We start from the raw sequence: 14,048 nt of genomic DNA, 5'->3' as shown, positions 1-14,048 counted from the left end.
TATTTATCATTATCTGTCATGTTCACATGGAAACAAAAGCTCTAGAATTGTGTTTCTGGAACATACCCTATTTATTGGGTAACAGCTGATAGGCTGGGTCACCTAAGCCCAACAAAATTTAAATATATATATATATATATATTTAAATATATATATATATAAATATAAATAATATAATATAATATAAAATAAAATATAAATATATATATATAACATTTTTATCTGTTCTCCTAGTTGAGAGTTGGTTGAGAAGTTTTAAAACTTCCTTTGGGTTGAAATCTTTAGTACTGTCAGCTTTCCTAATATGAACACCCAGCTGATGAAGGAAGCCCCTTCATCACTGTACTAGGGCTCCTGTAGGGTTGAGAGATCATTGTTCTGAAAGCTGTCATTGGCCATTAGAAAAGGAAAACTGAGCTGTGAAAGGGGAGGCCATAGACCTGGCCTGAATCTTTGGTCGACAAAATATCAACCAAATAACATAGTAACAGCCTCAAGGCTGTGTGTTGAGTGAACCTGATTGGTCACCACTGTCCTCCTCAAAGTCAAACACATATGAGAAAAGCCACTGGAAGTGGCTGGTATTGTCAGTTTGTTGGGAATGAATAGGTGCATGTTTTATTGAATTGACTCTGGTGGAATTATACTTACTTTTCTTTCTGGGGTGAGGATAGCTCACAATTCTTGATGGCAGAAGATTGACAGTGTAAAAAGTTGTTCTCAAAAGATTCCTTTTTGATTACCAAGCTTTTGGATTTGAGTTGATAGATGTTAATTAGAATCTTTGTCTTTCTCTTGGACATTTGATCATTTGTGTGGGCTCTACCCATGGTAGACTAAGGAATAGAGGCACGAAGGTAATTTGCAGTGTCTCTGTTACCAGTGGTATTTTGAGTTTCAGGATAGCCATTCAGTAAAAGTACCAGAAATCATATTACTATTTTAGAATAGGGCTCAGTGGATTGCATTGACAGTTTGCATTCAAAATCCAGAGATGTGAACTAGAAGAGTATTTCAAGGGTGACTAACACTTCACAGTTGGTTCAATAAGCTTGTCCTGGTTTAGAAACTGAAAATCCTGCATCCAAAAAACCATCACAATTCCAGGAATCCAGGACAGTTGGTCACCACATTTCAATATTTTGGAGCAGAAAGGGATCCTTACAAATTGGATTGATTTGCCAGAGCACAGAGGTCATGTTTTTTCCCTCTTTCCCTTTCAGCTTTGCAGTAGTTTCTGGATCTTCTGTCATAAAACCAAAGGTCATTTTGACACTGGCAGAAGCTTCTGAGATCCTTGCAAGAAAATATATCAGGTTCAACTTAGTGAAGTGTTTGTTTCTTTGGAAGTGGGTTTCTTTGGCTTTGAAAGTAAATATCACTGTGCTGACCACTGAAGTGGCCTGTTCTTTTTTTTACTTACTTTTTAACTGGTTTTGAGGAAAGACAGCTCTGAAAACCCTAATGTCATGATTAGTGTTTCCTTTCCATCCCCATCCCTTACCAGGATATGAACAGCAGCCCACAGGGTTTTTTGGTGGTGGTGGGGGGGTGGTGCAAACTCATATTCACACAAAACTGACAGGTACAATGGACTTCATTGCTCAGGTCTGACACTCTCAATCCAAAAGCTAGCTGCCTTTTTGATGCAAAGAAACCTGCAGTCATTTATTTGACTGTAAAGTTTGCCAAGTAAGCATTTCTAGCCAATTGGAAGGAGTGGAAGGGAAGCAGAGGGCTGTGTTTTGATGCACAGTGTTTTTATTTTTTTTATGACACTTTTGTGAGAATGGATTCTATAACTTTATAACTCTCAGGAGCTAGATGGATGCTGTATATCTATCCTTCCAGACATACTTAGACTGAGCACTATAACTTTCCAGGAGTGAATGATCAAAGTTATCAGCATATACTTGTAACTTCTTGATAGAGGTCAAGAGCATTATCTTATTTCTGTTGGATTAGAACGTTAACGTTGTTACCCTTCAAATTCCTGTTGCTTTGCAAGCAGAGCTGAAGTTGAGGTGGGTGTGTGAAAGCTTGGCCTGTCATTATGTGGGAATCTTCAGTGGTGTGAGCTTTCAGAATGTACTTTGATAAACTGGATGTACATGAACACTGATATGGGTAAGAAAGGGATGGACATGGCCTCTAATCCTGAAATCAAGGATTATGGACTTTTTTGTTAATGAAGTAAATCCTGTTTTGAAGAAGTGTACCTAGAGTGGCCCTGGGAACGGATCTGACAATAGGAAGTAGAAAGAAGCTGGTCCTTGAGCAGGTGGAAATTCCTGCTTAGAGTGTTTCCGTGTGTGTGTGTGTGTGTGTGTGTGTGTGTGTGTGTGTGTGTGTGTGTTGCTTTTAAGCAGGGCTGACCAACCACAGCCTGTGAGCCAAATTCTGGCCTCCTTCCTGTTTTTATAAGCCTACCCATAAAGAATGATTTTTACATTTCTAAAGATTAAAAGAAAAAAAGAAGAAGAGCAGTATTTTGAACTATGTTAAGCCTCTTTGAAATAAAAAATATTGAGGGCTGGAGAGATGGTTAGAGGTTCAGGCACTTGCCTGCAGAGCCTAAGGACCTAGGTTTGATTCTCCAGGACCCACATAAGCCAAATGCATGAGGTAGTGCGTTCATCTGGAATTTGTTTGCGATGGCTGAAGGCCCTGGTGTTCCTATTCTCTTTCAGTCTATCTGCCTCATTTTCTCCCATTCTCTCTTAACTAAATAAATAAAATATTTCAAAAAACACTTTTTTTTTTGTTTTGTTTTTTTGAGGTAGGGTCTTACTCTAGCCCAGACTGACCTGGAATTTACTAAGGAGTCTCAGGGTGGCCTTGAAACAAAAAACACTTAAAAAATTGTTTTGTTTATTTTTATTTATTTATTTGAGAGCAACAGACAGAGAGAGAAAGAAGGAGAGAGGAAGAGAGAGAGAGAGGGAGAGGGAGAGAGAGAATGGGCACTCCAGGGCCTCCAGCCACTGCAAATGAACTCCAGATGCATGTGCCACATTGTGCATCTGGCTTACGTGGGTCCTGGGGAATCAATCCTTAAACTGGTGTCCTTAGGCTTCACAGGCAACTGCTTAACCGCTAAGCCATCTCTCCAGCCCAAGAAACACTTTTAAAAAAGAAAAGAAATAGAAATTTGAGTGTCCATAAATAAGGTTTCACTGGAACAGAGCCAAGTCCATTTGGTTACATTTTGTCTATGATTGCTTTATTACTGCAATGGTAGAGTTGGGTAGGTGTCATCTAGACATGTGGCCTACAGAACTTAAACCATTAACTATCTGGCTCTTGTCAAAATATTCAGCAACCACTGAGTTAGGGGAAGAATGTGAATTTCAGCATAATACGGGTTTTATTTCATTTTAATTAATTAATTTATTTATTGTTTTTTTGAGGTAGAGTCTCGATCTAGCCCAGGCTGATCTGGAATTCACTATGTAGTTTCATGGTGGCCTTGAACTTTCAGCGATCCTCCTACCTCTGCCTCCTAACTATTGGGATTAAAGGCGTGCACCATCATGCCCGGCTGGGTTTTATTTTATTTTGGTTTGTTTGTAATGATTCAGCCTCCCAGTTAAGAGGCTGGAAATGCTGGTTGCTACATGATATTCTTTCATTTTCAAGTGAACCAATTAATAATTTGTTCAAGTGATTTATTGACATCCTCAGGCAAAAAGACAGCTCATATCAAATTCCAAATGATTTTTTTTTTCTTTGTAAAAAGAAAGCTCCAAAGAAAAATGGTACTGTGACTTACATACCCCAAGCTGGTTCTTTACCACATGAATTATAGTTATACATAGTCTAGAGCTTTGGCATGAAGATGTATATGTCAGGCATCTTTTAAAGCTTTCATTTCAAATTTTGGACCTGGGTCCCAACCCTTCAGAGTACAGAAGTGTCTGTGGAGAATCAGTGAACAGGGTCACTTACATGAAAGAATGTGAGGCGGGCGCTCATAAGAATATCGCCTCGTTGGTCCAGACTGCATAGACTTTTCTAACAAGGGTCAGTCTTTCCCTTTGGTAGGAAGTTAGCAAGGGGCTGAGATGCTCCTAGGAGAGGGTTTATGATGAGAGGGTTTACATGAAATGTGAAAGAAACATTTTGTCCAAAGTAGAAGCTAAGTGGAGAGCTCAGAATATACTCGTGAGGATTTGCAGATATGAGGCACACACGTAATCAGTTACGTTTCCTGTGGTTCCCATTTAGATAAGTCAACAGAGAATGTGCCCATGTGTACCTAGAACCAAGCTCAGACACAAACCATGAGCGTGTGAGTCCCAGCAGTGATGGAGATCTGACCATTCTCCCAGTTGCTCAGTGCTCTGTACCAAGGACTGTGGGTGTTAGAGGCTTTGTCCAAGTTCAACAGCAAGAGAAGGGAATCTAAGATTCACCCTGACACCAAGTGGGTTTGTGAATCTGGGCCTGTATTACATCTTTGCTGAGGCCCTGGTTTCTCATGTGCCAAATGGACACGGTAATTTCCTCATAATATGATGTGAAAGATTGGGAGTGATGTTCTGTTAACAATCTGATCTGTGAGTACACATTATTATGATAGTTCTCATTCATTGACCTATATGGCTGGCTAGCTCTTTGATGTGTAATTACCTTTTTAATCAGCCCATATAGCCAAACCTTGTTTGGCATATATTTATTGATAGAGGAGTAAACTGAGGCACAGATTTTTCTGGAGGAAGAAAAGAACTAGAATGGGTCAGGCTTGCCTCTGAAGCTGATTCTGTTATACTCCAAAGCTAATGCTGTATTTCAGTTCCTCCGAGGCAAGGACCAATTAGATCAATTCTCTACCAATACTTAGAATTGGAAGGGGCATTTTCCTTAATTCCAAGCATTTCAGTGTGTTTGAGGGGGTTTTGCTTTCTTATGAGTTTGTCTTATATTTTCCCCTTACCCTATTTATGAATTTTATTTGCTCTTGAGGAAGCTATAACTCGTATTTTATGTCTTGTCACTTAATTTTTCTTTCTTGCCAGCTCCATTAGGAGAAATTATTTCCCACAATAAGTGAGGACTTCACGTATTATGTGCTCCCCATGGTTCACAGAATATATTTAGGATTCATCCTGGCTACCCTGGCTTGACCCTCATCATTTGTCTATGAAAAGACTCTGGTGTTTTGCTCATGACTGCATCCTCTCTCGAGAAGTCTGAACAGTTTTACCTTTCTTCACTCTGCCCTCACATAGCACCTTCATTGTGCCAACCACAAAATGTATGGATAGGGGAAAGGGTGTTCAGGGGCTGGAGAGATGGCTCAGTGGTTAAAGGTATTAGCTTTCAAAGCCTAATGGCCCAGGTTCAATTCTCTGGCACCCACGTAAAGCCAGATTCACAAAGTGGCACATGCATTTGGATGTCATTTACAGTAGCAGGAGGTCCTGACACATCCATACTCACTTTCTATGTCTGCCTCTTTCTCTCTGTCTCTCTCCTCTCTCAAATAAAAAGTGTTTAAAAAGGTGTTTTAGAGGGAAAGCCAGTGAGATTGGCATCAGATTGAAGAGAATGGGCATGCCAGGGCCTTTCAGCCACTGTGAATGAACTCCAGACACGTGCACGTGTACCTCCTTGTGTGCATGTGTGACATTGCATGCTTGTGTCACTTTTGTGTCTGGCTATGTCAGACCTAGAGATTTGAACAAGCATTCTTAGGCTGTGCAGGCAAGTGCCCTAACTGCTATGCTGTCTCTCCAGCCCAAGAGGAAAGGTTTTCACTGGATTTGCAGTCTGGAGGAGAAACTTTATGATAGCATGGGAAAGATGGCAGAGCAGAAGCTGGACATCATCCCCTGCTAACAGGTGGAAAATAGCAGCAAGAGATCACTCTGGCGAAGGAGAGCTGGCTATAACAGGCCTAAGCCCACCCCTGACAACCTCCATCCCCCCAAATTGCAATCATCTGGGGACCAAACATTCAAAGCACATGAGTTTATGGGGGACATCTGGTTCAAACCTCCTCAAGAATGAATGGGTTCAGCTGAATTCTGTGAGTACAAGACTGTGTATTGGGCTTTAAGTTGGGGCAAGGAGGTAGCTGAGACACCTGAGATGTGGTCTACAGAGGTGGGAAGCACCCTCTATTAAATATAGTTGTCATCATGGAGGATCTTCTCTAGGCAAAGGATCTTTCTGGAACCGTCAGGTGGCACATTTCTCTCTTAACCTTTAATAGGTGAAGCAGTGTGGTGTATTTGGTAGGAGAGAAGGGGGCTGATGGAGGGGTTGTTGGACAAGGGGTAACTGGGGTTGTTTTCCTAAAGGGTTTAGATTTCCTGACAATTATCCTTCCTGTGTCTGGTTAGTGGCCCTAAGTAAACATCTGGTCACTCCCCGCCCCTCAGGTGTGACTCTGGTGTGTTTCCCTTGTGTCGTTCTGTCCAGGAGCTTCTTTGGTCTCTTCCCAGTGTAGTGATTGGCTGAAGGTTTTCAAAGGGTGACAGTGTGTTGTGTCCAACTCCTGGGAGTCTGAGCTTCTGTCTTTATGACCCTCTCCCTGGCCAGGATGACGGGTCTTGCCAACCTCTCTGTGTAAGAGGTTGAATTTCTCCTGTGTCTGATGAGACTTAACTTTCTTTCTTTCTTTGTTTCTTTTTTTGCCACATCACTATTATGCATCCAAGTGCTTTGACATTTTTGTTCCCTGAGTGGTGTCTGTGTATTTTACAGCTAAAGTAACATGGCACGTGGTAAGTGACCCCTCCTCTGAAGTCTCAGTCTTTGCATTTGGCAGGTGAAGCAATGAGAAGAAGAATATGGAAGGAGAGGACAGAAAGCCATGGACATGAGCTTTACTTTATCACAAACAATTCCAAAAAAAAGTGCTGTGCATCTCTTATCTCCATTTCTCCTTATATATATAAAAAAAATCCAAGAGTAGCCCTTAAACTCCAAGGCTTTGTCTCTAATCTCAAAACTAGAAACATTCTGAGCTACTCTATTCCACAGGGTGAGTTTTCATCAAAATTAGAACAAAACAATACTGATTATTATAAATGTAGATGTCTGACCTTTACTTGGGTTCACAGTTCTATCACCCAATTGTTTTCTTTCCACTCAGAACATCAAAAGGCCTAGCAGCGTGGGAGCAAGTGTCAAGTTGAGCATTGAAAGTTGTGAGATTTGCCGAGCTTGTGTTCCATGAGTACATTCTGGTAGTCTTTTGGTTATTCCTCCTTTTAAAATGTGTTTTGCTTTTATTCTTCCCGTGTGTGGGCATTTCAATCATGAAGCTGGCCAACTTCCTCCTTGGTTTTGGTATTATCTTGGCAGCTCTTCCTTACATTTCCCCGAGGACATTCTTTTGTGCGTTCTACCCCATGTTGGGTCTGATGATGTAACCAGCAGCAAGCCTGAGAGCCATTCTCAGGCAGGGTCATTCATTCCCTAGGTATGGGGAGAGCTCCCTAAAAGATGTAATAAGTTGAGTGTTTGTTCTGAGAGAGTTGACTGTGTACAGCCCCGGGGAGAAGCCGCCCCACCTGTTGTACATCCCGACTGAATGCAGGTTAGGGGCCATAACAGTATCTCCTAGATGCCATTATAAAAAGATGGAAGTGCCTTTGAGGCACTTAGTTTGTGTCCCTTGGTTTGTATATCTTGCTCAGATCCTATCTTCCAGTTCTTGGATAATACGCATCCTCAATGTGGGCACAGACCAGGCACTGGGTGACCTGTGACGCGGAGGGGCTCAACGAGGGCTGGGCTATGTTGGAGGCATCGGTGGGAGGTGGCTCCGGCGTGTCCCTGATGCTGCCCGCACGGGCTTCGGCGAGGGCGCTGTCCCACTCATGCTTGTCTTTGGGGACGGCAGCGGTGGTGGTAACGTTGGAGCTTGCTATGAGGATTTATTTAGAGTTGTTTCGGGGGTCTTTTATTATCTCTGGAGTCATGTAGCTCCAAACCAGGACTTCTGCGGAGCAAAGCAGACGACTCGAAATGGAAGTTCTGACATGCCATTCAAGGAGCCAACAAGTGGGGTTCAGCGGGCAGCTGCTGGGCACCGGTCATGGCAGAGCAGGTCTAGCTTTGCCAGATCTGGGGTGTCACACCCTCAGCAAGTCCTGCCATCACCTTCAGCAAATTGTTATTTATTTATTTGTTTTTGATGCCAGGTCACATTCTAGCTCAGGCTAGGCAGGCACTCGCTCTGTAATGCCAGGCTGGCCTTGAGCTCATGACAGTTTTTTAAATCTTATTTTATTTTAGTTTTTCAAAAAATTTTTAAACATTTTTCATGATTATAAAAAATATCCCATGGTAATACCCTCCCTCCCCCCACTTTCCCCTTTGAAACTCCATTCTCCATCATATCCCCTCCCCCTCTCAATAAGTCTCTCTTTCATTTTATTTTTTTAATTTTTTTGTTTATTTTATTTATTTATTTATTTGAGAGTGACAGAGAGAGAAAGAGGCAGATAGAGATAGAGATAGAGAGAGCGAGAATGGGCGCGCCAGGGCCTCCAGCCACTGCAAATGAACTCCAGACGCGTGCGCCCCTTTGTGCATCTGGCTAACGTGGGTCCTGGGGAATTGAGCCTCAAACCAGGGTCCTTAGGCTTCACAGGCAAGCGCTTAACCGCTAAGCCATCTCTCCAGCCCTCTCTTTTATTTTTATGTAGTGATCTTTCCCTCCTCTTATGATGGTCTTGTGTAGGTAGTGTCAGGCACTATGAGGTCATGGGTATCGAGGCCATTTTGTGTCTGGAGGGAGCACGTTGTAAGGAGTCCTACCCTTCCTTTGGCTCTTACATTCTTTCCGCCACCTCTTCCACTTTAGACCCTGAGCCTTGGAAGGTATGATCGAGATGTTACTCGGTACTCTAGTCGCTTCTTTCCAGCACCATGATACCTTCTGAGTCGTCCCAAGGTCACTGCCATCTGAAAAGAGAAGATTCTCTACCCAAAGTGAGAGTAGCGTTAATATAAGGGTGTGAACATTAAGAGAAGTGCTTACTGGACAGTTTGATAAGCATAGTATATACACTTATCCAGACATCAGCAGATGTTACACCCCTAGGGCCCATGACTGCCCTACTTTAAGTTTTCAGTATTGGGGATGATGCCAAATTTTTTGAGATGTGGTGTCGTTGTGTGGTCCAGGCTGGCCTTGAAGTTACCATCCTTGTACATTAACCTTCTCAAAGACTAGAGGGATAGGCAAATGCCATCCTAACTGGCTTGCATTTCCTTTTTCAAATTTTTAATACAAAGAGAAACAATTCCCTCTTCTCCCACCCCATATGCTGACTCTTCTGAAGTTTTCATCTTTGCATTCTGCTTGCAGAGCATCTCACGACATGCTCCACCTACCTTTTGTTTGTTTACTACAAGCAGGGCCTGTGGCCAGGAAGTTACTGGGTCCTGCTGAGGGCAGCAATGGCCAAATCCCAGGAATGTGGCAGGGAGCTGCTTAGAGCCCAGCCCAGAGGACTTGCTTTAGGCTCTTGACAGCATTAAATAAAGCAGTCACTCAGCAGGAAGCATTGAACTCATACACTTTAGGGGATTTTGTTTATCTCTATAAACAAAACAAAATAAAAAAAAAAATCACTGTATGATTTGCGCAAGGCCTAACTGCTTGTGTTTCACTTTGGCTTTCGGGATGATTTGTTGTCATGAAGGGTGGCAATAAGGCTCTGGGGACCTCCCCAAGGAAGAGGGATCAATGAGCAGATGCGTAGCTGCCAGAGGAGAGGGCAGAAGTTAACAGGGTGAAGCCCCCAGGTGATGGATGAGTGTAGAAGGTATGGACAGACACCCACACAGACCCTTACAGCACTTCATCGTGAGTGTGCTCCAGGCTTGGTGGCAAGGGCAGTGTACATCCAGGGCGCTGGAACCTGGCCAGTGAGATCCGTGGGCTCAGGAGGCTTGTGCTGCACTTGTAGCGTGTATTCCCGGCTTCTGGAGTACCCCGGTGACCCTTGGCCTTCGGAAGCATGGGTCCCCTGGCCATCTTGAGTGAACTTTTCTGTCTGAAGTTGCATTCTGCTGTTTTGTTTTCCCCTCTGCCTGTCCCTCTGTCTGAGAATCAACTTCCCTCACCTCCCAGACAGCCTGTGACCTCACTGTGGAAACAATAGAGGCCTTTCTTTTCTCTGAAAGGGCCAAGCAGTTCCCGCCTTGGGAGGCCATTTGATAAGCATCATTCATATCAATTACAGGTGGAACCAGAGTGTTTTCTGGAGCTTTTTAGTGGGGATTTTTCCCAGATGATCTCTGCCTGCTGTAATTTTCTGGCCAGTTTCACAGTGAGGAGTTGAAGACTGGGGTGGGTAGCAACATTCTAGAAAAGCAGACAGTGGTTCTGTCCTTTAAGGTGGGCCAATAAGAAGCAATCAGTTATAAAGACAAATGTGCCTAAGATTGTGCACAGCCTTTCATGCCAAGCTAGTTTGGTTTATTTGGTATTGTGAACCAGAACCCAGATTTGGAATTTTAAGACTTTCACAATAGATTAGATTCCCACATGGCCAACTTTGAGCAGGTGTTTTCCCTGGTGAACCAGAGGTGGAGTAGCTAAAGAGATCTATTTGAGAGTGCAGTGGGACTCTTCATGATTGCTCCATCCTTGTCCTTAGGGGAGTAAGGAGCTAGGAAGTAATTTGGTTAGCTGGCAGGCTTCCTGGGCTACTCTAGTTTTCCTCCACCAATGTCACCAAGTCAGCAAATGTCAGGTCAGTATCTGGCTGGGCTTTGAGTGTCCCTGGGTCATGCAGGAAGCCACAGCCAGGAGGTCCAGAGGAGGTCTGAGAACCCACTGGGGATGCACACTAGATTCGGCACCTGCTCGGAAGGCAGGGGACTGACTAGTGGGATTTCTAGGTCAAAGGATAAGATGATTTCACAGTCACTTCCAGGATAGTAGATGTGGCCTAAAGTGAGGTTATTTGGCTACTGGTCAGAGACCCTGGGGTAGAGGCAACGGGAGGAAGACTTGGCACTTGTTGAGACAACTCTTGGTTTCAAAAGCTCTTTCATTTTCATGTATTTGTTTATTTGTGAGCAGAGAAAGATAGTGAGAAGACAAACAGAGATCATGGGTGTGACAGGGTCTCCAGCTGCTGCAAGCGAACTGCAGATGCATGTGCTACTTTGTGAACCCTAACATTATGTGGGTACTGGGGACCCAAACCCAGATTGTTACTTTGCAGGCAAGCGACTTAACTGCTGAGCCATCTCTCCAGCTCTAAAAAGCTCTTTCTTATTTATGTTGTACTACAGTTCTCTTCTTCAAAGCCCAGACATTTCCATTTCCTGAAAGTTTTGTTTAGCTCCATCATGCTTAGCTACTCTGATTGCTGCACTGGGAACACTAGCTCGTCAGTAATCTATTACCGAGGTGTAAGTGGGGAGAGCTCAGAGCAGAGAACAATGCTAGAAGTGATCCAGCCCACCGAGTGCCATAGGATTGTGACCTCCATGGCTGTGGACACAGTACCTCTACAAACATGACCCTGCGCTGTGCCAGATTTCTGGCAACTTTATCATTACGAACGGGCACTGAAATCAAATAAATTCTCTCAATTAACATCGCCATATATTATCGTTGATATGATGGCTTGGATTAACCATTGTATCCTACCTTCAGTGGGTGTTCTAGACAAAATTTCAGCTGTTTGTATTAATCTTTTTCTAAATATTTTTATTTATCCACATGGAAGACAGACAGACAAAGAAAGAACGGGTGGGTAAGGGCTTCTAGGCATTGCAACTGGACTCCAGATGCATGCACCACCTTGTGCATCTGGCTTTATGTGGGTACTGGGGAATCGAACCCAGATCTCTAGGCTTTGCAGGCAAGTGCCTCAGCCATTGTTCCATCTCTCCAGCTCCATGTTTGCATCCTTCTGATTATCATCTTTTTCTTCACAGTTGTTGGTGAGGATGCTAGTGGAATGCTCAACAGGTGGCTTTCTTGGGGTCTAGGGACAGCAGAGAGGTCAGAGAAGGAAGGTGCCTAGGAGGTACAGATGCCCATCTCTGTCCCCATCACTTTTTAGGTCTTGTCTCCACAAAGCCCCCACCTGTCGATGCTGAGCTCATTATCTCCTTTACATTGCCACCACCTTTAACCAAAGGAAGGGGTTGTGAAGTCTGCATTGTCTATGTGAAATATCTTCTTCTTACTTATGTTGCAAATTCTCTGAGGACAGGAACTGTCTCTTTATTCATAGCCATTTGTTTTAGTCTCTAGTGCTGGGCTCGGTTCCCTAGCCTAGATGCTAAGCAAGCTCTTAGGTGCTCTGAGTGTTCACAGGTAGTTCCATGGAAAGAAAGTGCCATCTCCATCCAAGTGTTGTGTGCATGATCACCCCTGTGTGCTGTGCTCTGATTGAAATCCTTCATTATGCCACCTTGGCTTGGATACGGTGTGGCAGAGTGGAAGCATCCAAATTCTCAGACCTGTAGAGGGGTGTGCTGTGTTCAGTATGAAAGTCTGTGTGACATAGAAAAAGATTGTATTAGGAAGAACTGATCTCAGGCTATGTGTGGAACTGTTGGGGAAGTAGAATAGATCTTCCAGTGTGTTGAAGGGAGTCCAGGGACGAGAAAATTGATTATCAAGTATCACATCTGTCCTGCAGCTTCACAGGGCATTCACCCAATATTTCTTCTATTCTGGTGTATACTTTGGGTAGTTCAATGAAGTTGCTTAATTCTCCCAGTTTTGTAGAATAGAAGAACCAACATGAGGTTTTTTTTTTTTTTTTTTTGTTTGTTTGTTTTTAACATGGCTTACTTGAGGCTAATTGTGGCAGGGGGTTAGGAGAGGTAGAGAGTTTCAAACCCCTCTGCCCTGGTGTTCTAGCAGCATTTACTGACACGTTCCATCCTTGCTATCTGGCTTATGCATCTTTCAAGGGAGAGGATTTGAATTGATTACAGTTTACCTGATTTTTGCAGCCTCTCATACATGGCGGTGGGAGAAGCTGATCACGTCTGCTTTCACTTAGAGTCTATAGATCTTTTCTGGCATTACATAGGTCTACAGACCCCAGGAACTTTAAGCACTGAGGTAAAGCGATCTGACACTGGCGGGCTCCAGGGCCATGGGCTAACAGGCACACCATGACTTAATCCAGAAGTTATTGTAGGGCTGTGGAACGTGTCCTGCTTGAGAGTTAAAAGACAGGGCTCAGGAAAAGGCCCCTCGGCCTGCACTTTAGAGGGTGGGTGGCGATCTACAGGGAGGGGGCGCTGAGTTCAAGTCACCATTCTGTTTTTAACAAATGGATCTGTTTCCTTATTTTAATGGGGGAAATTAACAGAACATCCTTTTTTCCTTCCACTTATCTGAGCAAATGACTGGAAAAAGCTTGTGAAATGTTAAATGGTCAATGGCATTAGGAAGCGCCCTTTGTAGGGTCGATGGTAGTGTAGATTTCTAACCAACCGTCATCTCTATCCAAGCTTTCCATTGCTTCCTTTGGTATTCTCTCTTAGTCTGCTTTCTCTCTGCTGCTAATAAAGACCCCCAGTGTGGTTGTGACTGGCGACAGCTGCAGGTTAGAAATGGTCAGCCTCCGGGCCCAGATACCCACCACATGGTGTAATTGCCCTTTGTGAAATTCTGGGGTGAGAGGTCAGCCCTCATTGCCCATCTTTGTCACTTTTCAGTCATCTGTATCTTGGTGGCAGTTGTGTTATCCCAGACTCCTTCCCCTGCCCCCATCCTCACCCCCACCTCTCCTAAAGCCCAGGAAAAAACCATCTGCTGAGTTGGCTTTCGGAAGATTTTTTTTTTTAAATACCAATTTCCCTTTGTTCCAAAGCAACCTCCAATCAGGGCTTGTGTCTGCTGGGTTTGGCGAGAGGCTGGTATTGTGTTTCATGCTCCCTGAGGAAAGGTTGTCCACTTGCTTTTCTTTTTGATTCGATCCCCTGCCATTCTGCAGGAGAGTCAGAGGTTGCAGCTGCTACTGTCAGCTGTAAATGGGGGACCCCCTTGTTTAAAAGCCTATGTGGTAATCCCTTGGCAGGGAGAAAAATATAAAACACAC

The 14,048-nt window shown here is 43.7% G+C and overlaps 1 protein-coding gene across 1 annotated transcript in view; it reads left to right on the top strand.

Annotated features, from left to right (window-relative positions):
• The window catches only part of Setbp1 (SET binding protein 1), a 404,432-nt gene that overhangs the window by 22,325 nt on the left and 368,059 nt on the right, over positions 1-14,048 (top strand). The window lies entirely within an intron of this gene.

This window comes from Jaculus jaculus, chromosome 2, assembly GCF_020740685.1.
Source record: "Jaculus jaculus isolate mJacJac1 chromosome 2, mJacJac1.mat.Y.cur, whole genome shotgun sequence".
Lineage (NCBI taxonomy): Eukaryota > Metazoa > Chordata > Mammalia > Rodentia > Dipodidae > Jaculus > Jaculus jaculus.
Note: the sequence above shows the minus strand (reverse complement) of the source record. Positions and strands in the feature narration are given on the sequence as shown.